This window comes from Thamnophis sirtalis, unplaced genomic scaffold (assembly GCF_051295495.1).
Source record: "Thamnophis sirtalis isolate CommonGarterSnake01/CBP01778 unplaced genomic scaffold, rThaSir2_p1.2 scaffold_1, whole genome shotgun sequence".
In the NCBI taxonomy this organism is placed as follows: domain Eukaryota; kingdom Metazoa; phylum Chordata; class Lepidosauria; order Squamata; family Natricidae; genus Thamnophis; species Thamnophis sirtalis.
The window spans coordinates 121,139,182-121,165,517 of record NW_028261381.1 but is presented as its reverse complement, the minus strand read 5'-3'; the positions used below and the strand labels follow the sequence as shown (position 1 = coordinate 121,165,517).

The following is a 26,336-nucleotide window of genomic DNA, read 5'->3' as shown; positions in this document are numbered from 1 at the left end:
TTTTGGGTATGTGCTCTCTATTCCAAATTTCTATGCACCACTTAGAGACGATATGATGTTTGGAATACATGTGTTAGTACTGAGAAAAGAAGGACCTGGGGTAACATTATAGCAATATTCCAGTATTTGAGGGGCTTCACAAAGAAGAGGGGTCAACCTATTTTTCAAAGCACAGAAGGTAGGACAAGAAACAATTATTCTAATTGAGTTTCTATATATCAGAGGTGATATATAGGACCTCATATGCTTATGTATGGAGATTCTATGGGAATCCTCCCCACACAGTGTACACTACCTCTGTGATAGTAGAAACTTAATTATTTTGAATTCAAATGACTATGTAACAAAAAGGTCAGGCTCAATTCTACTTCAGTAACAATCCAATCCAATTTAGTGTCGATGAATCATGCTTAGTGCTGTTTCATTCATCCCTAATTCACTAGTCTTAGCATGTTTCACTGATTTGAATGATGAGCTTTGCCATGCAATAGAAACTATTCCTGTATAGCACCAAAGTAAAACTGTTTAAAATCAAGTCATATCAAATCATCACTGGATTTAGAGATGATTTAGTTATTTATTAACTGAATTGTTTTCCATCTCAAATGAAATGTGCTATATGCAAATTAAATTAATACCAAGTGTCAGCATTTGTGCAATGCTCATTTCGCTTTCAATTATCCCCCCCCCCTTTCCATTTCTTTCATTTGTTTTAAAAGAATACTGGTCACCCATCTCCCTCAGTCATTAACATGATAGAAAAAACACATATCTTCTCTCCTTCCTGTTGGCAAAAATGGAATAGCTATCAACAAATCAATAATACCTGGTGGTAAAATATTTATATTATACTGTACTGGGAAAGTGAATTTGGTTTTCTGTTTCACTTCAATGCTTTGTGCACATAGTGGCATACTTTTCTTTGAAAAATAAGAGGATAGAATTCTAAACGCTGTAGTAACTTATCTCCCAGTTATCAACGATTGGAAAAGAATTAATAAAAATAGAGGCCCTTTTACTTTTCCAGTGAAAGACATTTTAACCGAAGGCACACAGGGCAGTAATTAGTCGCATCTCACATTCACTGTCATTGGACACTAGTCCAATAGATCAAACACTTTTGAATGTGGCCTACTTATTTGGTTGCCGGGTCATAATTTTGAATAACAGCACCGTTCCTGCAATGTGAGAGAAGGGACTAGTTTTAAGCCACCAAAGCACTCTGAAGTCTAGCGATGTTCAAGTACAACCCTGTGTTTATGTAGTCCCCAAAGTGTATCAAAGCTCAGATCCACAGAAATAAAAGAAAAGTCAAACAAAACAAGCATTAGACTGCGTAAAATAAGGTATGGACAAGGCAAACAGGTGAGGCATTGTTTAGGTGGCTAAGGTAGATCAATATCTGTACTTGCAAGCCAGGAATTTTGCCCGCTTTCCTCTGGCACTATGCAGATCATCTTACGGGCTGCAGACAGAGTGTCGCCTAAGTCCAACTGACAGGCAACCTATTTCACCCCTGCAAAAGGGGGGGAAATCATAGCCATCTTCACTGGAAAAGAAGGCATGTATGCTGCTATTAAATCACTCCAGGGCATACATGTGAAATAATATACCTAAGAACCACTTTCTTCTGATGAAGTTAAATTCATGTTCAAAATAAGCCAGGCTTTCTTTCCTCAAGGCCACACTAGTATATCTATTATGGGACTTATTGCTCTAGTGAAAGATACACATTGTCAGGATGGGAAATTATTTCCATGACACACGCTCACCGGCTCCCCCCACTTACCCTCCATATACCATTCACACATAAATTCCCTTGAATTACCACAAATAGCATTGTGATAAGCAAGCTTCAAAACAGAGTGAACTCATTCATCAGGCAAAATGATCCATTTCATTGAAGTTCACCACAAAGCATTATTGATCTAAGAGATATAGTCTCAGTTTTTAAAATTAGCTATTTTATTTTATAAGCCTTTGATAAAACATTGGACTTAAAATATAGCTAAGATCAGTAATGCTTGTGTACTAAGATACCTTTAAAGAAACCCATTCTAGTATTTTGGCAATTGAGCTACAGTATCTTCAATTTCAGCAAATATGTGCCAGTTTCTGATAACTCAGTCAAGGAATGAGGAAAGCATTAAATTCATGCTTAAATTAATTTAATTTAATTAATCACATTGAAACAGAGGAATGTGTAGAATATAGTCCTACAAAACATAACTTTTGCCTTCCCATAATAGCCTACTTTCTTTCAATGTCTTCACAATAGAATCCCAGTTAGTAAATCTGTTTATGTTCATTTAAAATATAGACATTAGCTAGATGACAGTCCTACAAAAGAAGACATTCTTTTACTAAGAGCTTACTAAGAGTGATAATGTTTACTTACCTATTTAAAGTCAAGTCAAAATTGACCAGTCAATAGCAATGTTAAGAAATCTGTCAAATAGACTTGCTTAGATTACTGCCTGATCTGATGTCAACCTAGCAGTGTTATGTATGAAGTTTCAACAAAGCACAGCATAGTATGTGCTTATGTATCAACAATGGCATGCTGTAAGTTGCTGCATTTCTAAGTTGCTGCATTGCAATTAAATTACAATTCGTTAACACTTTACTATTAGAAGTAAGAATTAAATTCAGAGGATGTGTCTTTATCAATCTCAGTTCCTGCTACATGTACTAATGTGGTTGTCTCCTAAAGAAACTATATTTTTAATTTACCACACATATTTCTTCAGAACCTCTGTCCCACTCCATTCCAATTACTTTTAGATTTTCCCTGGCAAAGCCTACTTTCCTGTCCATATATCACAGTGAGAAGAACCACATACAGCTATTTTCACTTCTTACAACACCCTTACACTTTTGTAGCAGGCCATATATAACCCACTACCTTTCTTCTATCCAGTGGCGGATTAAGGCTCACTGGTGCCCTAAGCACTGAAAAATCTTGGTGCCCCCATCCTTTGTACATATTGTACAAATTTTCATTGTTTTTTTTCTTTCTCAACTTTGTGGTGCCCCTTTGGGCCTGGTGCCCTAAACACATGTTTAGTCTGCTTAATGGTTAACACACCACTGCTTCTATCATTTGCATATTATAATTTCTCCAGTTTTTCCTCATCTTTAATAAGCATTGTACTAAGGCACACAAATTAATTTATGGCTAAATAGTTTTTTCACTATTTATAACTTACAAACATACATTCCATTTCCTCTGTCAAGCACAAGTTCTTTGATGCTGCATACATTCATTTTCAGGTTGATATTGCTGAAGCCATTATAGAATCCATCTAATATTTGGATTCTCAGTCAACCATACCAATATCTATATATATACACCAATGTACCATTAATAATTATTACATACATATTTATCAATAAACACATTGTGAACAATACAATTTGTGTTCAATCCCCTGCCCAATGTTGAACCATTTGCTAAGTTTTTTTATTTATTTTCAAGCATTGCATAGTAACGTTTTTATTAAGTTCAACAACCAACCAAACATTCAACTTCACATTCATGCAAAACTTTCCATACTTTGGGCCCATTCATTTTACAATTCACTTTCTCTAAAGGAACAAAAAATATGTTTTCTAGCATTCCTAAATTTTCAGTGGCTCTTGTAGAGCAAACATCTGGTCTAAACATATACCCTTCCTACCATAAATTGGCATTATACCATCCAAATTCTGCACTTTGTAATATCTTGAATCTAATTGTTGCTTTTAATTGGGATTCATAATTTGTCTTGATTGATATTTCATCATATGTAGGTATTCTTTTAATATTTTATTCTTACACCATTTGAGATGTGTGGGTATGTATATATATTTAAAAGTATGTCTGTTTTAATTGCTTGTAAAAGTGTTACAAGCAACTTAATTAACCACAATTAAGATTGTCTGCCAACATAAATTGATTAAAAATAGATAAATAATTTAACATTTTTGCAATCATATTGTCCACACCTGCCACCATTTTCAACCTTCTATTTTCAAGTTATAATTTTCTTTTCACCTTTTTTCCCTTGAACAGTAACATCTGGAACATTCAAGAAATCATTCCTGTACAAATTTTTAAAATAATCTTTCCAACATTCTCTCAATTCAGTTTTACCCAAATGATTTTATCACTTTTTACTTTCACTGTGAAGCTCCTTGTTTAGCCCTTTTCATTCACTTCCATTGCATTTCATTACTGAAATCACTGTACATTTTATCTTTCATTTTAATCAGTCATCTTAAATAGTAGATCATATACTCAGCTCAAGCAAGAATATCATAGAAAGTGATTATAAACAACAACATAATGCAGTTGTCAAAATGATTCACTGGAACTTCTGTACAGCTTGGTGGGAGCTTAATGTAAAAAAAATAATCAAAAATGAGCAGGTTAGAATATTGCAGGATTTCCAAATACAGATTGATAAGACTCACAACATATCAGATAGGAAGGTGGTTGAAAAGAAGAAAGTGTGAATAGTTTATGCAGCAGTACTAGAGGACAGTAGAAGACACAGAATTGGAGAAGATCAGAAAGTATCAAGATCTGAAAATCAAAACTGAAAGTATATGTTATAAACCAGCCATGGTGGTCCCACTGGTAATTGGCACATTGGGTGCCATACCAAAAAATCTTGGACAACACTTGGAAAATGTGTGCATAGACAAAAATTTCCATCTGCCAATTGAAAAAGGCTTCACTGCTTGGAGCCATAAATATGCTATGCCACCAGTTACAACACCCTAGGTTGTAATACAAATATACTATGCCATTACAACATCCTAGGTTCTTGGGAAGAACTCAGCATCTATATAAAGGCCAACTCTGTCAGCTGTGTCTTCATATCACTGTGAACAGAGACCAATAATAATTCTAAAAATAGGACAAATTTAAAAATAATATTGTAAGAAAATAATTCCAAAATATTTTACCATATTGCTCAGAGACCTCCATGTCTCTATAGGGTAACATACATGAAATGCCCTGAAGGTTCTAGGATTATGCTTTATAATGTTCTGGATGAGATCTCAGATTTAGTTTGGAACATGCACATATTTTGTACAAATCAGAATAATACATTCCCTTTGTAGATTTACTTCAACACATTTAGCAATTTCTTGACATGTATGTGTTTGCTTGCCCTGAACTATTTAATCAGAAAGCAATGTTTGAATGTTGACATTTCAAGATCAAACTCAAGCTTTATTTTAAAGACAGAAAAGCATGTTGCTTTAGTCCCCAGAGAGTAAAGGTCACTTCTCTATGCTAATGCACATCACATCACTGAATGAGAACAAGTGCTTAGTTCCTCAAGGAATCATACAAGTTACTGATTTTGTAATCATTATTTTCTGCTTTCCCTTTCTTTATGGCTGAGGAAATATAATTTACTTGTCAGACTGCAGCGGTTGATATAAATCTTTATCTTTCCTTTCAAACAGGTTTTTCTGAAATATTATATTATAAACAACTGGCATATTTAATTAAACAACTAGCTTATTCTGAGAAGAACAAAAGAGTGTGATTATATTAATTCAGTGTGTGGACCTGTGACCTAATCTGAAAGAAAACATGTTCAGTTCCACAAGGTATGATTAGTTTAATTCCAAAGATAGATATGTGACAGAATTTAAACCAACTATCTCATATCTATTCCATATATTTGTGATTACTCAAAAGAGAAGCCCCCCACATAATGCCAGGTATGCATTGATGGTAAGATTGATAAACTGCAACTTTCTCATTTAATGTTTATTTCTAATCTTTGATTGGTCTACTCTGATACTGAGAAAAGAATCAGTCAAAACATCAAAGTACCTAATCAAAGTCCACCTACTATCTAATCAAAGTCTCACCCGTGTTAGCAAATTATATATATTCTCCTTTGTCTGATAGCACATATGTAATCTGTTGCATTTTATTTTGCATTGAAATAATGGGAAACATGTCTGCATTTGGAAATAAGAGGTTAATTATTCACTAATCTATGAGACAAGCATTTATCTTTCCATCTTTGGTCTGTTCTCTGCCTCTTGCTAAGCAAGGCCACAACAAGAATGAAAATGTTTTTACACCAATCCTATAATGTATGAAATGTAAAAGGCTGAGTTTTAATACTCATTCTGTTTATTTTTGTTTTTTTAACTGAACAGATGAAACATTTTGGATCCAGATGTGACAACGACACTATTGTCATTATCTCAGAAAAGCTACTGGATTGTCGCTGTTGTTGCTTTTATCACAGTCCCCTGAGTATATTCATATTTTCTCTTGAGAAAACACATCAGATGCAAAGCACTGAGTCCTCTCTGCATCTGTAGGATGGAAAATTGTCACAAATGTTTTAGAATGGAAACTTCTTTAACTATCTGGTAATCTTAAAGGATTTACTGTGGTGGAAAAAATTAAAAAGGCTAATTTGCTTAGATAGATGATAGATAGATAGATAGATAGATAGATAGATAGATAGATAGATAGATAGATAGATAGATAGATAGATAGATAGAATTAAAGTGGCACTATGACAATTTCAAAAAAAAAGTAAATATTTAATGACAGAATAAATATTAAATGCATTGATTAGCAGTCTATATAATATGTACTTTTATTTTTCAGTCCTAAATCAATTTACTTGAAAATAATATCTTCTGATTTCTGTTGAGTCAGCTATTTTATACCGGCAGAATTACTTACTGCAAGACAAATTGTGTCAATCAATTTGGGTGTGTTTTTGCTGTCCACAGAAAAAAAACAGGCAGATACTTCTTTTTGTTTTTCATTGCCTTTATGCAAATTAAAATGACTGCTTATCATATCTAAAATGTGCCTCCATTTTCTCTCTCAACTTCTATCGTGCGAGTACATGTGTACACACGTGCAGAGATAAATTCTAATAAATCTCTGAAGAGATATTTTCTCTAAGGAGCTCATGACACATTTCAGAATGTTATCCCCACCACAAATGTCTTAAGCAGAAAAATAGGAACTGACTTATACTTAAGTCACCCAATGACTGAACAATTTCATGGCTGAGAGGAGATTTGAATCCAATTTTCTCTTAGATCTTAGTCCAACATTTGACTGAATGACATTCTATATATGCGTCTAGCTTTTAAACATTCCTTCCTTTAGAAATTAATGGTTGAGCTAGGGGAATTATATACAATAGTCAATATTAAATATGATCTCAGATATTGTGACAATGTGTTTTCTTATACCACAAAAACAGCAATTTCTTGAAAAGCTGCTTATTTCGATTATAAAGATGGTAGCATTTATTCACATTAACCACAAAAAATGCATGTTTCATTAAACCAAAAACTGTGTACTCCAATAATATACTCTAAAAAAAGTAGACAACCAGTTGATTTTAAGAAGTCTTAGAAACAGATTTATAGTTCAGTAGCACCCTCTCATTTATGTTTTCCCCAAAGTGAAATCAAACACATACTGAATCAAATGTGAAGTTAACTAACCACCAGTAGCTTTTCCCGCCACAAATCTCCCTAACTCCCTTTTGAAGCTATTCTAAACTAGTAACCATTATTATATTTCCTAGTGTAAAATTTCATATTTATTCAGGGATCCTATAATAAAAACTCTTCCTTTTATTTTTCTCGAATCTTCCACTTCTCCTTCATTGGATGACACCAGATCCCTGTGTCATATAGTACAGAATCTCTGTACTGTATTTAACTGTATAGGCCTTTATCACTCCTTTCACTCTTCAGGCTTTCCGCAAAGCCCTTAAAACCTGGCTGTTCTGACAGGCCTGGGGCTGACGAGTTCCCCGTCCCCGCTCGAATTGTGTGGTTGTTGATTGTTTTTAAATTGTTGTAGTTGTTTGTCCATTGTTTTCCTCCTGTTTGTATCCCCCCCTTACTTTGGTTTGTGAACCGCCCTGAGTCCCTCTGGGAATAGGGCGGCATAGAAATGCAATAAATCAAATCAAATCAAATCAAATCTCTCCCTTTTTTCCTATAAATCCCAAAGTTCTCAAAGAGGACAAAAGTTGCAAGATGATTTCTCTGAACCATTTACCATTTTGGTTGTTTTCTGAACATTTTCATAAATTTCTCTTTAAAATGTTCAAGCAGATAAGAGGTCTGCCTAACCTAATTTCTATATGGTAATTTCAATTGACGCCTTAATGATTGCCACTATTTTTCATAGCAATCACATACTGATCCAGTTGATTCTCTACAACATCCCAAGAAACCTTTCCTGGTGCATTGCTACCTGCTTGTACCTTATCAATATATGCATGAAGTTTAGACATTGGCAGCTTGTATCCTTTTCTTTTTCAAAATTGTGAGGACACTATATAGTGCCTTAAAAGCACGTGTCACGTGGCTATTCTAAGATGTCCTAATTAACAGAAATATATGAAATAGGTATATTTAGACCTCTGTGAATATTTCATAACAGCGACATGTACTCAAACCTTGCATCTATTTAGAGCAGTAGGGATATTTGAAAGTAAGACAGACTGCACACATAACAAAATGTTCTTCTTTCTACACTTCTTCAGTTGAAATTGGGAAGAGTCCAATGGAAGCTTGGAACAGGTCTATGCAGTAGTGGGATTCAAATAATTTAACAACTGGTTCTCTGCCCTAATGATTTCTTCCAACAACCAGTTCACCAAACTGCTCAGAAAATTAACAACCAGTTCTCCCAAAGTGGTGAGATCTGGCTGAATCCCACCACTGGGTCTATGCTTTCAGAATATCAACTTTATTGTTGTTGTGTTCTGCTGGGTTGCAGCCAATTTCTAGTGAACTCATGCATAAGCAACCACTGTCTCTCATGTTATTATTCAATTCTTGCAGGTACATTCCTGAACTATGTAGCACTCTATTTAGCCACCTTCGTGCTGTTGGCCTGATCTATCAACCTTGACAAGGTGTATCATTTTCCCTATAGATACATCATTTGTATGATATATCCAAACTACAATCATTTTTTTAAATTTCATTATCATTGTTCTCAATAAGCATTCAGCCTTGAACATTTTCAAAAGTGAATGTCTGGTCCTCTTGGCTATGCAAGAAAAGTGAGACAACTTCCTCCAGCACCATAGTTCAGAGAAGTCAATCTTTTTCTTCTTACACTCATGCAGAGTCCATCCCTCAAATCTGTACATCATAACAGAGGAGATCAGTAAGTGGACTTTTTTGACTTTTTTCTTAATTGCAATATCACAAAATTTCATCTAGGCTCCCAATGATTTTTCCCCCTCTATGTACACTGAATCTCCTTTGTGCACCCAACTTCTAGAACCAAACATTCTGAGCTTAGAAAATTGACACTGTGGATCACTTCAATCACTACATAATTTATCTTACACTCCTCTAGTTTTTCAAGACATTCTTTTTGTTTTCTCAGGAAGAAAACTCAGCTTTTCCATTCTTCTGTTTCAATTTTAGAATGATCATTTTCATAAATATTTTTCAGTTTCTGCAAATAAAGTAATATCATTCAGATACTGAGGGTTACTGAAATTCCTTCCATTGATTTTGACACCAATGTCCAGTTCTTCCAGACTAGTGGCTTGTGTAATGTATTCCCTGTACAAATTGAACAGATATGGTGAAAATCTGTTGCTACATTTCAGCAAATTGACTGGTATCTTTTCAGAGGGTATAAATACCTTCCATCTCAATGTTTTGATAATACATTTTTTTTCCTCCTTGATGTTCATAACTAATTTATGATAGTCAAATATTTATCCCTTGGTATATTGACTAAGGATTAATAATCAGTTTGATCAAAAGATTTACATGTTTTAACTCATACTGAACCACAGCCATATATAAAGATTTTGTCTGCTTCCATAAAATATAAAATTGCTTAAATTGAATCTTTGTCAATCTCTCTATTCAGAACTCAAGATCATAGTAACAAAATAAAGTTAAGTTATTTTACCACTTCACAGTCCATAGCTAATATTAATGATCAACTCAGCTGTCTCCTCTTTCTTCTCATTTAATTCTACCCTCAATTCTTTGCATCAGCTTCCTGTGATTCCAATTCTACGGAAAGCACTATGAAGCCATGTTTGGCTTACCATTATCTTACTGACACAGGATACAAAATCTGCAGTTTGAAAACAATTTAGTGCAATGCCATAAATCCAAATACTTCATCATAAAAAAGATATCCAGCACAGGGGTTTGGTCCCTGCCAAATTTTTTTTTTAAAGTAAATGAAGCTCGTCTAAGACATATTATGCACTTAAACATATATCTTCCTTTCAATATATTGTACAAGAAAACAAATAATACATAAAAAACAAAGGACTCAAAGTACAATTCAGTATGTCCCACTATACCAAAGAATTACATGGCAGCCTACTTTTAATTATATTGAAAATAAAGATTTTAAGAGATCAAAATAATGTATTATGAAAAACATACAAAAATCTGTAACATTTGCATTTATTTTCATTGTGTTAGTAGATTAAGTGTGTGTACGAGATGTTATAAATCTGAATACATATCTCTAATGAGAGAGAGACAGAGACAGAGAGCGAGAGAGAGAGATTCCCCAAATAGAAATGTTATCAATAATGAAATAAATATATTACACACCCACAAACATGAACATATGTTTTGGCATTATTTTGAATAATGCAATTATTTATGCTTAATATATTGTATTTATTGAATATAAAAATATGGATTGCCAACAGTCATCAGTTATATTTAAATGTTAGATATTTTCAAAATTCTATAGGGTAAGTCCTCAACGTACTAGACTAGAATTTTCCTGGCCTAAGTGATATAGTCATTAAATGGTTTGTAGCTGATTTTATGGGGTTTCTTTTGTTGTGGTTGTTAATTTAAGCAATCATTAAGGGAATCATGCAATTATTAAATGAATCTAGCTTTCCCGATTGACTTTGCTTATTGGAAGCCCTCTGGGAAGTCACAAATTGTGATCACATGACCTGGGATGCTACAACCGTCGTAAATATATTGTAGTCGATAGGCATATATATACACTCAATTTTTGTGAGTCAAACACTAGCAGTATAATTTTTTTTAAATGTACTCTTTTAAATGTGTCAGGGTTGTTTCATACATTGTGATTTATCATTCTGAGACTGCATGGTGTCCAAATCTTTCATCCCTAAATGGAATCTTCCTATACCTATAACTTCTCCTACATATTCTCCAATCATCCCCAGAATACTGGAAGCTTTGTTTGAAACAGATATTAAATATGTATAAATCCAGGGATCCAGAGCAAATAGAAATCTCCTAGGATAAAGCTGAGTGCAGTCCCATGGGGAAAGTGGAGCAGCTCAGGAATTGAAGTGAATTAAAGGTATAGCATGGGAAGAAATTGGGCTTGAACTTAACTTGCGTTCTGAAGCTGCAGAAGGGAAAATACATTAAGATCATGAAAACTAAGTATACTTATTTTTCATGGTTGGAAGGAAAAAATGAAATTAAATAACTGGATGAATTTAAAACATCTAATGATATTTAATCAGTTACATTATTGTAAAACATAAAAATAATTTTCCCCATGTTTCCTCTAGATCCCATGTTTCTTGTAAACCTGTTCTAGAGTTCCCCAGTTATCTGTAACAAACACAATAAGGAAACAATTACAGTTGAGAGTAAGAGTGACTCCATCAGCCATTGGTGTATCTATTCAGGCATCTCCAAGTGTGGGGGAAAGAGGTCAGAAGCTAAATTGGCAAAATGGTGTATATCTGCACTGCTGATGTATTTGGGGGGAAAAATCTGGAAGGTATGTATACAAAAGCATAATTTTATGGGGCAAGGGAAACAAGGGAAAATAAATGATATCCAATATTTGCTATGAATTATTCATTCAGGAATGGTTAATATATTGAAGATATTTTCTATGAGCAACTCAATGATGTAAGATCCTCAGTATGGGAATGAAAGGGGTCATTTTCTAGCCATTTTTTTACACAAATGCAGAGAGCCAATGGATTAACTATGTTGTTTACTAGATGTCACATGTATTGCCAATCAAACATCTGTGGAACACAATATCTGCTAAATATTAGTCAAGGATCATTTACCTTCAAAGAGCTTATTGATTTAAAATCAAAGCAGCTTATAAAATTAACTTCTTAAGGAAAAGAATACTACACATTTTTGTATTATCGCTTATCCTCATTGTTTAAAATCATAATATCTTGTGCAACGGACACTGGTTACAGAGAATGATCACCATGCTAGCCTCATCTTTTAAAGCTTACAATATTAACTGCGCTGTTTGTAATTCGGGAAGCGAGGATGATGATGTCCAAGACTGGCTTTTAAAACTGTTAATGAGCACTGGCAATGTGAAAAAAGATGGATTAGGTAGATGTAATGAGATATGATTAAAGGGTGTAAGCACTGAAGGGTGTTGGAAAATTCTTTTCAGAAAGAATATAATTAGTGTCTTGTAAAAGTACTTAGTAGATAAGATTTTTTTTAAAAGAAAGGTTAAAATAAACACATACTATATGACAAACCTGCATAATTATTTCTCCCCTCTGGTGCTTTTATGTACTTAATAATCTACAGAATTTTTACAGATAAATAATGTTTATTGAATATTTGCTGAAACTTCAACACACAATTGAAGTGATTTTAATTGCAAAGCACGAAAAGGGCAAGTGCAGATATGTCCTGTTCCATTGCCAATGTAGAGTTCTTTGTTGATTTATGTAATGAAGCTAATAATATGCAATATACCTGAAATTTAAACAAACAATTTTGTCTCTTTAAAGCAAACCTCCTTTAGGTTGCTTAGTAAATTTTAATTCTTTATTAAAATGCAAGGAGCCGTTTTTCCAAGGTAATAATTTCAAAATACGCTCTCATCAACAAATACATAAGAAGTTTTTTTAAAAAAAGCTTTAAATTAAGCAACTTCTAAAAGCTAATATTGAAGTACATACACAATATATGTTTATGCAGACACACACAAAAGACTTAATGTGAATGTTTGAGAAAAAGCTACAAATGGCACTGTTGCAAAACTTCAGAAAAATGTCAATTGTACAATTAATCTTAATGTTAGAGCTTCAACTTTTCAAATAATCGGTTCTGAATGTAAATCTTGACTTTAAATATTGAGGTTAACTTGAAGTAGCTTTGATGAACAACAGTGGATTTATTTTATTACAATCAATTATATGGTTAACACCTGTGTTCCCTATTCCCCAAACTACAACCCCCTGGTGTGGAGCAATCCATGGGGAAGCAGTTAATGTTTGCCCAGAGAGAAATTAGTATGTAAATGACATGGTAACATTGCACATGATAAGTTTCTCCATGCTGGTGTTAGGAGGTTATCTAGGCCAGCATCTGTTTCTCTACCCTCCCCTTAATCTTTCCATTTTTGTTGACACCCACTTCACAAATCTTGAAACAGCTACATTATAGTTTTTGTATCAAACATACATTAAACATTTTCCACAAGATGTCAGATTTCCTTCTTTCCTGTCCTTCACTTTTGCCTATTCCATACTGTAATAACCATATGACATTTAAGCAGGATTTTATTCATGATATGGGTGGGAAGGCTAAAATGTACCTGATAACAATAAGAGCCAGGAGACACTTAAAGGGGAAGGTAGATATTTTATTCATGATGAGGTAGTGTCATGGGACTTGAAGGAAAACAGAAAACTCTTTGAAGCCTATGATATGCTTAATTTAATCGTGCATTTTTCTGGGGTCACAAAACCCTGAACTACAATATAATCCCACCACTTGCTCAATACAAAAAGCTAAAAAGTTGGGTTAAACCATCATCCAAACACACAAAGCTATGTCCAATGGTTGGTGGTACGAATAATACTGTAGCAATAGCAATAGCACTTGGACTTATATACCACTTCACAGCCCTCTCTAAGCAATTTACAGAGTCAGCATATTGCCCCAACAATCTGGATCCTCATTTTACCGACCTTGGAAGGATGGAAGGCTGAGTCTACCTTGAGCCAGTGAGACTTGAACTGTCAAACTGCTGGAAGGTAGCAGTCAGCAGCAGTAGCCTGCAGTATTGCATTCTACCACTGGAGCTCTGTAGATAATAACAGAATATATCAATCAGTTTCAGTATGTAGTTTTGTTTTTGTTTTGTTCTGCCTGTTTGACCAGATCTGAATTTAAGGTATTTTGAGATGCTTCCACATAAATGGGCTCTTATTCTTGTTTTTCATTTTAACATGTAACGTGACTTGCATTGTGACAAATATTATTTTTCATACTATTTAATTATTATGCATACAAATTCACACATATATTTATTTGTGAGTAAACTCATTAAATTTAACAAACTTATTTTTGAATAAAACATTCATAGATTGTAATTCACATGTATGCTCAGTAATTAATTCTGTTACATTAAGTACAACTTATTTCTATATACCGTAATGCCATATACATGGAATTGCAGCCTAAAAGCTTACATAGAGTCATGCGTATTCATGGGTGGAAAGGAGTTCTGATAGAATTTACTGGCAGGATGAAAGTAAAGGTAGAAAATATTTCTCATTTTTTTCATAGGTTTAAGCCATATAAGTGAAAATTTACTCTAAGATTTGGGGAAGTGTGTGATACTACAGTACACATAAGTTTTGAAAAAATCTTTGGGGAAAAATGTTTGTAAAATATTAAGAGGAAAGCCAGTTTGAAGTACTAATTAGGGTGCCAAGCTAAAAACTAGGAGACCATGAATTCTACTCCTGGATTAGGCATGAAATCAGTTGGGTAACTTTGAGCCAGTTACTCTGAATCTTAGAATGAGTTGCAGTGGCACAGTGGTTAGAGTGCAGTACTGCAGGCTACTTCTGCTGATCACCAGAATCAGCAGTTTGGCAGATTAAATCTTGCTAGGCTCACGGTTGACTCAGCCTTCCATCCTTCCAAGGTAAATGAGGACCCAGAGTGTTGGAGGCAATATGCTGACTCTGTAAACTGCTTAGAGAAGGCTGTAAAGGCTAATGAAGTGGTATATAAGTCTAAGTGTTATTACTAATGAAGACAATAGCATTATTCAATTCTGGCTTGATTTCACTGAGCAACCAAAATCAAGTCTTCAGTTTTGTTTTCTTTAATGTTGCAATTGTAAGCCATTGCCAGGTTTTATCTTTATCCATTTTCCCCTTGATCGTTTTCAAAATTGACCATGTACTTGCTTTTTTGACTATATTTGATATAATCTATATAGACTATTTTATTATTATTGTCTTCATGTTATATATAGTCTATATTAGAGTGGAGGCCATAGCCAACCAATCTGGGATATTTTTTTATGTCTTTGCTGAATCAGAAAGGCTAAATCAAGGATGAGGTAGCCAATACTGAACTAGTAAAGCAGTAGTGAAGAATTCAGTAAAGCTGCTAAGAGAATTAACAATGTCCTCTATTTGGGTTGTTTCTGCGGGAGGCAGCTCGGTTTGCTAAGTTTTTATCATTGATACAATAATGGGTATATGCTTCCAAAATTGCCCTAACATGTACTATTAACTGCAACACTCTTTGCATATTAGTTTGTGATGGGCATGTGACTGGTCCCTGTGGCAACAAAATGCCAAACTAGATGGAACTTGGATTTGGTCCAGTGAGTCTCTTATGTTCCCATCATTGTATAACTGCAATTCTAACTGAACAGTGCCAAGAAAAGGAGCCAGAATGTTGGAACTTGAAGTGCGGTGAAGGAGGATTAGTGCACAGTGTTTGCTAAGTATGCTTACTTAGAGGTTAGTCTCACCTTCTATGACAATCTAACATTACTTTTGCAGTCGTGTAGATTGGCACGGTTTATAAGCACTGTTGTTATAAACAAACAAACAAATAAAATATGTTCTTTAAGTTGTGAAACACAGAGAACCTACTGGTTCATTTCTGTGATTCTCACTGAGCTTGATTTTGTAAACCAAATGTGTGAGGGTAGAAAAGAATGCTCATAGCCACCCTCTCCCCTTGTAAGACAAGGATAGACGAGCAGCCCTTTTCATCTCCTTCTTGATTAGTGCTTGTCTGAGAAATGAGCTGGACCAGCACTTTCCATGGGGAGGTAAACTCATGTGGTTACTTAGAAGCTGCCCATAGAACTTTTTTAAAAAATTACACTTTGTGTCACTTTCTTTGTTTCTTTGTTTTATGTGGATATATTTATGCTCCTTTTGTGTTGTTAAACTTAAATAGTAGCCTTCCCATAAGAGAATATTCCAAAAAATCAATCTTTTGGAAATTTTTCTTTTGAAAATTTGATGACCCAAGTTCATTTGATGACCCAAGTTCATGAATTGGAGAGCTTTGCTATCATGGGAACAACAAGGTTTATTATTCTTATTCATTTCGTATATAAATGTGCATATGTACTGTGCATATATATGTATATGAATACTGTATATTCATTCCCGCATAAGTTAACACTCTGGGTTTTTTTTAGCAAAAAAAAAAAAAGGTTCAGGAAAGCAAGACAAAAAACTCTAAATTAACAAATTGTTAGAGAAAACATTCAAATGTTACATTAGATGGGGGGACATTCCAAATTACACTGTTGATCCCTACAATGTAGAGTTGGCTATATTGGCTGGCAGAGTAAGAGATTTACTATGGGAGTTCAGACACTAATATTATTTTTGCTCTGGCTTCTACAATGGTGACATGTGAAGTCCCATCTTCTTCTGCAACAAGCTGATGGAATCACCTGCAGATGGAGATAAGTGAGCAAAAAGAGAAATCAGAAGTTGGTTGGTACTGAAAATCTCCATCATCATCATTGTCCAGCAAAGGATAGTTTTTAGCTTAAAAAACAAAACAAAGCATAAAATGCAGTCGCTCCTTCAACTTTGTACACTCCATTGATATGTTGGAGCAAGAGTGGAGCTGCTCAATGTTTTGGACTCAGTTCTAAAAAGGTATTTGGGCTGGAGAAGGCTACAAAAGAGCACTAGTCTGCAACTCTTTAAAACAAACAATTTTATCCTTTTATCCATTTTTCAGAGCTGCAGAGAACGGTCATGTGAACTTCCCAAGAAAAGTTATAGTTATTTTATAAAATTGAAGGTGCTAGAGTTGCATCCCTATGCAATTTGAAGCATCTTTTGGGAAATGAATCTGAAAGGATACAGAAAAACATAGCTCCTAGCATCTCCAGCCTTTTATCTTCAAAGGAGAGCTGAAGGGCAGTAAATATGAATGTATGTGATTTTGAAATGACATAAAATCGATAACTAATTTTTAAAGAAAATTAATGAATAGGGTTTAAATAAGAGTTTTTTTCAACCAATAATGATACCCAGAAAGAGATCTCGGAAAATAAATGCAACATGTAAAGAGAAAAAGCACTTTTAAAATAGGCCTCCTTTGTGAATTAAAAAAATTTTTTGAGCAGATCCACATTTGCAAAATCATCATAATCTCTAGCGGGCAGAGAAATGCTCTCTAGCAACATTTCTAGCTATCTGCCATTTTTAGAGCTCTGTGCATTCATACTAAAATACTTATATTTTCTTTATTATTTATTCTACGTATTAATCAAATTTGTTTCGCTACCCATCTCACCGAAGGGGTCTCTGGGTAGCACACAGCTACCTCATATAAAAAAGAGATTAGATAGACGATGATAGAGATAGATAGATGGATAAATGGAGGGAGGGAGAGAGGGAGAGAGGGAAAAAGAGAGAGAGATGTCACATTAAAAGTAAATATTACAAAAGCAGTTATTATCTTTTTGCTTAGTAGATTTTTTAAAATATTTTTCCTAGGATCTCTAGTTTCCTTCCCCCCCCCCTTGTATTTCCTCACCATCACCCCCACTCCTGGAAAAATGAGATTATCTGCCATAATACAAGTTTAGGGTTGGAATAAGAAGCAGTTAACTGATCATCTCCTGTTTTCCATTTCTCTCCTCCTCAATACATCCTTATAAATTGTTTGGAAAAGACTTGGAAACTTTCACTTCTCATTTTTCTTTCATGAAACAAACTTTTAAGTAAACACAACACTGTTTTTTTTTTCTTCCAGTATGGTCAAAGAAATTTTGGTGTGACCTCTGCACTTTCCTTCAGCTGTATGGATAGAAGTATATAAATGGAAGGTGGTGCAATGGGAAAATCTTTGGAAAAACAGAACTGTAGACAGAAAACGTAAGAGGAGAAATCTATCACTGTAGAAATGTTTCTGGTTGTTTTGGCTGTAAGCCAGCTCTGAGAAAAATGAAAGCCATGAATTTAAGCTTCATACATGTATAGTAAGTATTCAAAGTTGTAATTGGTGGAAGTTCTACCCGGTACTTTCAGCTAAATTCCTTAAAGATTGGTTAGTGTTTTAATAGGTTGTTTGTTGTTTGAAAAGAGTAGATTTAGACAGCATCTCCTTAAAGTAAACTTATTTTCAGTCAAGTACTGTTTAGTAACACTGATCCCAAATGTGGAATAACTTATCTAAAACCATTGTTTTCCATCTACCTCAATGTACTTAATGTTGCCTAAAATCGGTAGGTAAGTGTGTGTGAAAGATAAATAGATAGATAGATAGATAGATAGATAGATAGATAGATAGATGGATGGATGGATGGATGGATGGATGGATGGATGGATGGATGGATGGATGGATGGATAGATAGATAGATAGATAGATAGATAGATAGATAGATAGATAGATAGATATCATGTTTTCCTGAAAATACAACCTACTCAGAAAATAAGTCCTAGCTAGATTTTTACACAAACACCCAATATAAGTCTTACCCCAAAATAAGGCCAGATAAAAATTAAGCTAGGGTGGGGAAGGGAGGTTGTGTTGCCCTACTACTAACCATCAGCAGCCAGGCCTTGCACATCTTGGCCCATTTCTTCTGCAGCTGACAAGGCTTTCCTGAAGGCCTCTGGAGCCAATAACAGGAAAGCCTTGCCAGCTGCAGAAGAAATGGGCCGAGGTGTGTGAGGCCTGGCTGTCACAATTTAAAGCCGAAGAAGTTCCTGAAGACCTCTGACAATGAAAAGGAGGCTGGGGCAATGCATGCAAGTGAGGTGAGTCAGTGGAGGAACAACCCTCCCAAAATAGGACCTGGTGCCTTTTTTGGTGGCAAAAAATATATATAAGATAGGGTCTTATTTTTAGGGAAACATGGCAAATAGATAGATACATGCACTCTGGCTGTCAATAACTGCAGATAACTAAAGTAATAGCTATCATATATTTCTGAAAACTCTTGCTTGGTTTATCTATGATTATGCAAATTTGGGGCTTGCCAAAATTGATTCTTGCCATCTGTAAGTTTTGTAAGTTCAAGTATTAAAAATAAAAACATTATTTTAAAAAAACTAAATTGGGACACATTTTTAGTCAAAAATATTTTAATTAAATTATGTAACATTTATGCGACAACACTAAATAAGATAGGGAAAGCATGCAGAGTGCGACTTCTGAAATTCTTTCCAATTCCTTTTACCAAGACGGACCATTAGAGGTCTCTATATTTTCTTCTGTGTTGATCAAGCAACACATTGTCTCTGAGTTTGTATGTATGTCTATGCATAGTTCTACTTCAACTTTTGTTTTATCTGCATGCACTGGCCTATATGTGTGCACAGAGTAGGCAGAGTATGATCTTCTCTAATTTATCTGTAGGACCAGGGTAAAAGCTAGAAAGAGATTTAAAAAGAGGTCTCATAAGGAAGCATTCTTTTTTAATGTATATATATTAAATTTGGGCATACCAAATTTATATTTGGGCGTACCAGGGGTTGTGACACCATGTGTGTGTGTGTGTGTGTACATATACCTATACCTATACCTATACCTATACCTATACCTATACCTATAGCTCTATCTATCTATCTACCTACCTACCTACCTACCTACCTACCTACATACATACATACATACATACATACATACATACATATGTATATGGGCCATTTTTTGCTCATCTTTCCCCCCCCCCAGCCCCCAAGAGCACTCTATAAGCCTCCTAAATGCTAAGCATGTATTTGCATTTTGTATTTGTATTTTATTATTTGTATGCCGCCCTTCTCCGGGAGGACTCAGGGCGGCGAACAATTCAAAGGGGATAAGGGGGAACATAAAAGACAAAATACAAATAATAAAAGTCGACAACAATCGCACAACCATACATGTCGAGAGGGGAGGGAACTCATCACCCCCAGGCCTGCTGGCAAAGCCAGGTTTTGACGGCTTTTCGGAAGGCCTGGAGAGAGGTGAGGGTCCGAATCCCTACGGGGAGTTCATTCCAGAGGGCCGGAGCTGCCACAGAGAAGGCCCTCCCCCTGGTAATAGCCAGGTGGCATTGGCTTGTAGATGGCACCCGGAGGAGGCCAACCCTGTGAGATCTAATGGGTCTGTGGGAGGTAATTGGCAGCAGGCGGTCTCTCAATGTCCTTTTTTGAGAAAAAATGGGCCCGTTTTTGCAAAAAACACAAAAGTGTAAAAACTTTTTTTTTCTAATTTGCCTCTTCAAAATCTTGGTGTGTCTTATAATCTGATGCGTCTTATACTCTGAAAAATACAGTAGCTGGTATTTGATTTATGCCAGGTTTCTAGAATTATTTTCTATTTGTTGTGGCCCACCGGTGCCAGTGGAGCAGAATCGGACAGTGAGGAGGTTGGGGAGGAACATGGGCCAGTCCTGGGGGCTGAGGAAAGCTCCAATGAGGGCTCTGCATCAGAGGCAGAGAGGGAGCTAGACAGCCGTGAGACAGAGGAACAGCTGAAGCCTGTTGCCAGTGTGCGCATATGCAGAGCTGCCAGAAGACAAGAACAACTAAGAAAGCAGGGGCAATTTAGGAGGTGATTGGCCCCTCCCATAGGAAACAAAAGATGAGAGAATGGGGAGTGGGCTTTTGCAGGAAACAATTCATTCATTTGATCATTTCAAGGGTGGAAAGTTCTGTTTGTGACTATAAGAGACTTTGTGCCAAGTTTTGCCTTGCCCTGCATTTGGAAACTAGTTATCTGGCAGCTCTCCAAACGAGATAAGGTTCATGTTGAGAAATATCTCTCAGAAAGATTGTTTGCTAAGCTTGTTGACTGTGAATAAAAGGAATTCACAGTCATGTAAATAAAAGGGATTTTTCTGGGACCAAGACTCTACTTTTTGCTTTTTAAGGAAGCCTGGGTCAGAACACTATTGAACTTTTGTAGAATTCAGTATATGTCCATCTTAATGACAAGAGGCCTACTTTAGATTAGACATTGTATTTATATCTTTCTTATTCTTCAGGGCAGTCAAGATGACTTTAAGCCAAACAATATTTCATTTCATTGTTAGGAATGAATGTTTGAAAGAATCTGAAAGAATCTTTCTGTGAAAAATTGGGAGCCCAGATGATTAATTTCTCCAGCAGAGAACTTTCCAAGAACGTTTATTTTCCTCCCAAATTTATGTTGAACTGGGTCTTTTTTTTTCCTCCCTCCACTGGCGGGGATTGCAAGTAGTCCTCGACTTACAACCACAATTGGAACCAGAAGTGTAAATCACTGTGGTCAAGAAACCACATGACAGAGGTGGGTTGCAAATACCAGTTTGCTCATGCTCACGATGCTCCTGCACATGCACAGAAGCATCCAGGTGGGTGGGCAGAGCCTTGCACCACTGCCACTACCAGTTCGCATGATCTGGGCCGAACCAGGAGCAAGCCACCTCTGCCACATGACGAATATTGTTCCTGATCCTCAGGCTTAACCTGACAATGGCCACAATCTTCCTTCTTGAGCTTCTTATTTGGACTGCTCATTAGAAGATTTGACTTTCAGTTTGACACTGAATAGAAGGTAGAAATGTGATTTCTTACTTAAGAAGCAATTACAAAAGTAATTATGAGTGGTTTATCACTAGTCTGTTTATATTCAGCTGGAGCTGTGTTTGTTTGTGAAACTCAAAATCATTAGACCATGCTGCCCTTGGTAATCAAGTCCTTGCTGTTAAGCCTGGAGTGCTTCTGCCTCTCTCTAGTGATCTGCTAAGTGCCCATTCCCACTTCCCTAACCGCAGACATACCTGCTCTGTTGATGACAACAGAACAGGAAATGCCTGGCAAGAGATATGTTTTATTTCCATTATTAAGCATACATGCATAGATACCCATCATGTTATTCCTTTTCAGAACAAGCAACATTATGCAGGGTACAGAAAGAGATAAACAATAATTCAAATGATAAACATTTAATTGAAGACAGATTAGAAAAGGGAAAAGAAATATGGCTAAAATAGGCACTAAAGGTAAAGGTTTCCCTGGCACATATGTGCTAGTCATTCCCGACTCAAGAAGGAGGTACCCATCTCTGTTTCAAAGCTGAAGAGCCAGCACTGTCTGAAAACATCTCCATGGTCATGTGGCTGACCTTCCCACCAAAGTGGTTCCTATTTTTCTACTTGCATTTTTACATGCTTTCGAACTGCTAGGTGGGCAGAAACTAGGACAATTACAGGAGTTCACTCTGTTACGCAGCGCTAGGGATTTGAACCACCAAACTGCCAACTTTTCTGATCGACAAGCTCAGCATCTTAGCCACTGAACCATCACATCCCTTAGAAAAAAGGCACTAGGAATTCTTAATTACACTCACAATCTGGTACAAAAATATACTGATATAAACTGCATTGCCTAGATAGCAGGTCTTGTTCTATCTTGGTGTCAAAATGCAGTCCCTACAATTTTAATATTTCTAGGAGTCTGGGGAGAGCAAAAATTGGCCCAACATGCAAACCAGAAGTCCTTTCCTGAACTTCCAGTTTGCATGTTGGGTGGTTTTTTGCCTTCCGAAAGCTTCAAGAGGCTTCCCTGAAGCCTCCAAAGAGCGAAAAACAGCCCAACATGGTTTGCGCTTTGGGAGATTTTTCGCCCTCCGGAGATTTCAGGGAAGCTTCTGGAAGGTGAAAAATGGCTGAAAATCAAGGCCAAAAATCAGAACTGACAGAGCAACGCCTCACGTGCCCTCAGAAATGGCGGCACGCGGGTCATAGATTCGCCATCATGGGAGTACATGATTTCTATAAACCTGCTACTAGCATTCTCCATCTACTTTACCATATTAAGTGAATGCAATACCTAGCAGGGCAAATGTAGCCATGTGGAACTGGTTTTTAGAAGAAAGTTGTGAAATCTATGTAAAATGGTAGAAAACATTTAAATGGATAATTAGCAATAATCCTACTATTTAATGTAAAGTAAGTTGTTGACAGTAGTTGAGAAAACAAAGGACAATGTTTTACTGGATAGCTTTCTATGTATGTATGTATGTATGTATGTATGTATGTATGTATGTATGCATGCATGCATGCATGCATGAATATAAGTGTGTTTTTCAAATTATATAGCTGCCCATTTCAAATTCATGACTTTGGCTAACTACAATTCAATATGTTTTTTTAAAAAAAAAACTATAAAGTGATTTTCAGAATTAATCTTGAATTCACTGCAAATTATCTAAAATTAGTTGATAACCTGGTGTTGCCTGGGTATTTATTTATAAGAGAAAAATGTCTGGACCAAATGTAATTTCCAATGTTGGATTTCCCCCTTATCAGAGGGAGCCCTCTTGTGGAGTACTGTGAAGCCGTTATCATGGCAACTCCACTGCGCTGTACAGTAGAATCTGTTTTAAGGCACAACAGGCTATATCTTAACAAAACACACACACACACACACACACACACACACACGAGGGGTGTTAGGGATGTCTTACTCCCACAGCATTTTTTTCCAGAGAGTAAGTCATCTATGTACAAGTTTGGTTGAAATTGCTCAAGGTGTTCCAGAGTTGTGCTGGAACATACACACACACAGAGCCATTTTTCTATACATAGATAGATATAGATTACATATTTGCACACCCAACCGGCACAGCTTTAACATGATTACAGGCATTCCTTATATATTTCACCATAAATAAATTAGAAAACCAAAAGGATACCACACATCCCTGTCTTATGTCCTAATTCATATTGAGCTATTAGTTAAGTGTTCTATTTATTCCCATGCATTCCTTATTTCCTTCCAATACCACATTTAACCAATTTTCAGCACTATAGTCACTTCAAATGTTCCATTGTTCAACGATTTGCTTTATCAGAAGCTTTTTCTAGATCTGCCAATAATACAATAATTTCTTTTTCTCATATATATTTATTTCCCAATGAAGAGCAAAAAAAAAAATCTGATCCCACCTTTCTACTCATGCATAAAACCACAGTAGACTTCACCAGATATTATTTATTGTCAACTCTTGTGCTCTTTCAGTTTGGATTTTGGCAAAGACCATCCCAGGCACATTTAGCAAAATAATCCCTCTCTAGAGATGTCCACTCTTGTTACCTTTTGCTTTGTATATGAGAACAATCATAGCATTCTTACAATTGTGTAGTACAAACAAAGTCTTTACTCACATGTCAAATAAGTTGCACAACTATTCCATAAGCAAACTATTTCAATAGTCCTACATCTACACTGTCTATACCCATAGCTCTATCATTTTTCAACATTATTTTAACATGTATGCGTTTATTTTCAATTTTTTTCCCTTAGGCACACACTGCAAATCCTCCTGGCAGCCTTCTCTCAATTCAGTTTTATCCAAAATAAATTCATCACATCTAGTTTTAATTCCTTTCACAATGCTAAAGGTTCTTCTTTATCCCTCTTCATCTATTTCTGTAACATTTTTCTTTATTTCTATCAAAATCATTCTGCACGTCCCCTGATACTTGCTCTTGTCATCACCATGCTGTGCTTTCTTTGAATGCATGCTTAGCAAGTATATTTTTCTCTATGTACACTTTCTTTCACTTTACTACTCTAAGTAGCATCATTTTTCATGCTTCCCATTAACTTAACTCAACATGCTTGTGACGCTCTTTTCATTCTGTTCCAAATAGCTTTCTAGTCCTCTTTCTTTATACCCATTTTCCATTTCTTCTATTGGGAGGTTAATTTGTCTTCAAGGACTTTTTCGTTTTGTAGTGCTTTCTCTTCTTGCAGTCTATCCACTTCTCATTCTATGCCAGGGATGGCGAACCTTTTCAGCACTGAGTGGCAAAAAGGGACATGTGTGCTTGCCTGGGCCACAAACAGGAAGAGGAGCTGTCCAGGGGGCATGCGTACGCCAGAAAATGAACTTCCGGTTCCTGGTGGGCGCATGTGCCGATCAGCTGGCACATGTGTCTGGTTACTGCCGCACAGGTGCATGTACCAATCAGCTGGCTGGCACATGTGCCATAAACACAGAAGAGGAATGTGCAGTGCTGCATGTGCCAGGCAACATGGCTCTGCGTGCAACTTTGGGCACGCATGCCAGGTTTGCCGTCCCAGCCTTATGCTGCTTTGTTTTTCTTCTATGTCCATTTTCTTCCATGTGCATTTTTTCCTCCATTTTACCACTCTTGAGACTTTTAAAAAAGGAATGTTCCACATCCAGAACTTTTCATTACTCTTGGATCCTTCACTAATTACTGTATTTCAATTTTTTCATCATAATCAATTACATCAATTATGGTTTTTGATATTTATTTATTTAGTCATTTTTCAATTTCTATAGCTGCCCAACACAATCAAGTGACTCTGAGTGTCTTAAAATTATATAATTATAAAACAATTAAAAACAATTATATCTATATCTATCTATATCTATATCTATATCTATATCTATATCTATATCTATATCTATATCTATATCTATATCTATATCTATATCTATATCTATATCTATATCTATATCTATATCTATATCTATATCTATATCTATATCTATATCTATATCTATATCTATATCTATCTATATCTATATCTATATCTATCTATATCTATATCTATCTATATCTATATATCTATATATCTATCTATCTATATCTATCTATCTAACTATCTATCTATCTATCTATCTATCTATCTATCTAACTATCTATCTATCTATCTATCTATCTATCTATCTATCTATCGATCTAACCCCCGGTAAGCCCCAATTATGGGAGGAAGCTAACTGCTTCCATCATCTGTCAATCGGCTCGTCACAAGAGTCCATCACGACAGAAACCCAATATTTTTTACTGTTGCCTTTGTTATATTTGTGTTTTTTTATTTGTGCTGATAAATAGTCTCCCTTTATTTATTTATCAGCACAAATAAAACACACACACACACACACACACACACACATATACATATACATACATACATACATACATACATACATACATACATACATACATACATACATACATATATATATATATATATATATATATATATATATATATATATATACTATTTAGCTCTCATAAGCTAGCCATACCCTTACTG

The 26,336-nt window shown here is 35.5% G+C and overlaps 1 long non-coding RNA gene across 2 annotated transcripts in view; it reads right to left on the bottom strand.

Moving 5' to 3' along the window:
- Positions 1-12,804: 12,804 nt before the first annotated feature.
- Positions 12,805-26,336, bottom strand: part of LOC148049714 (uncharacterized) — a 70,184-nt gene continuing 56,652 nt past the window's right edge. For both annotated transcript variants that reach the window (XR_015698049.1, XR_015698068.1), the window contains one exon: positions 12,805-16,723. This is a non-coding gene — a long non-coding RNA (uncharacterized LOC148049714). The remainder of the gene's footprint in view (positions 16,724-26,336) is intronic.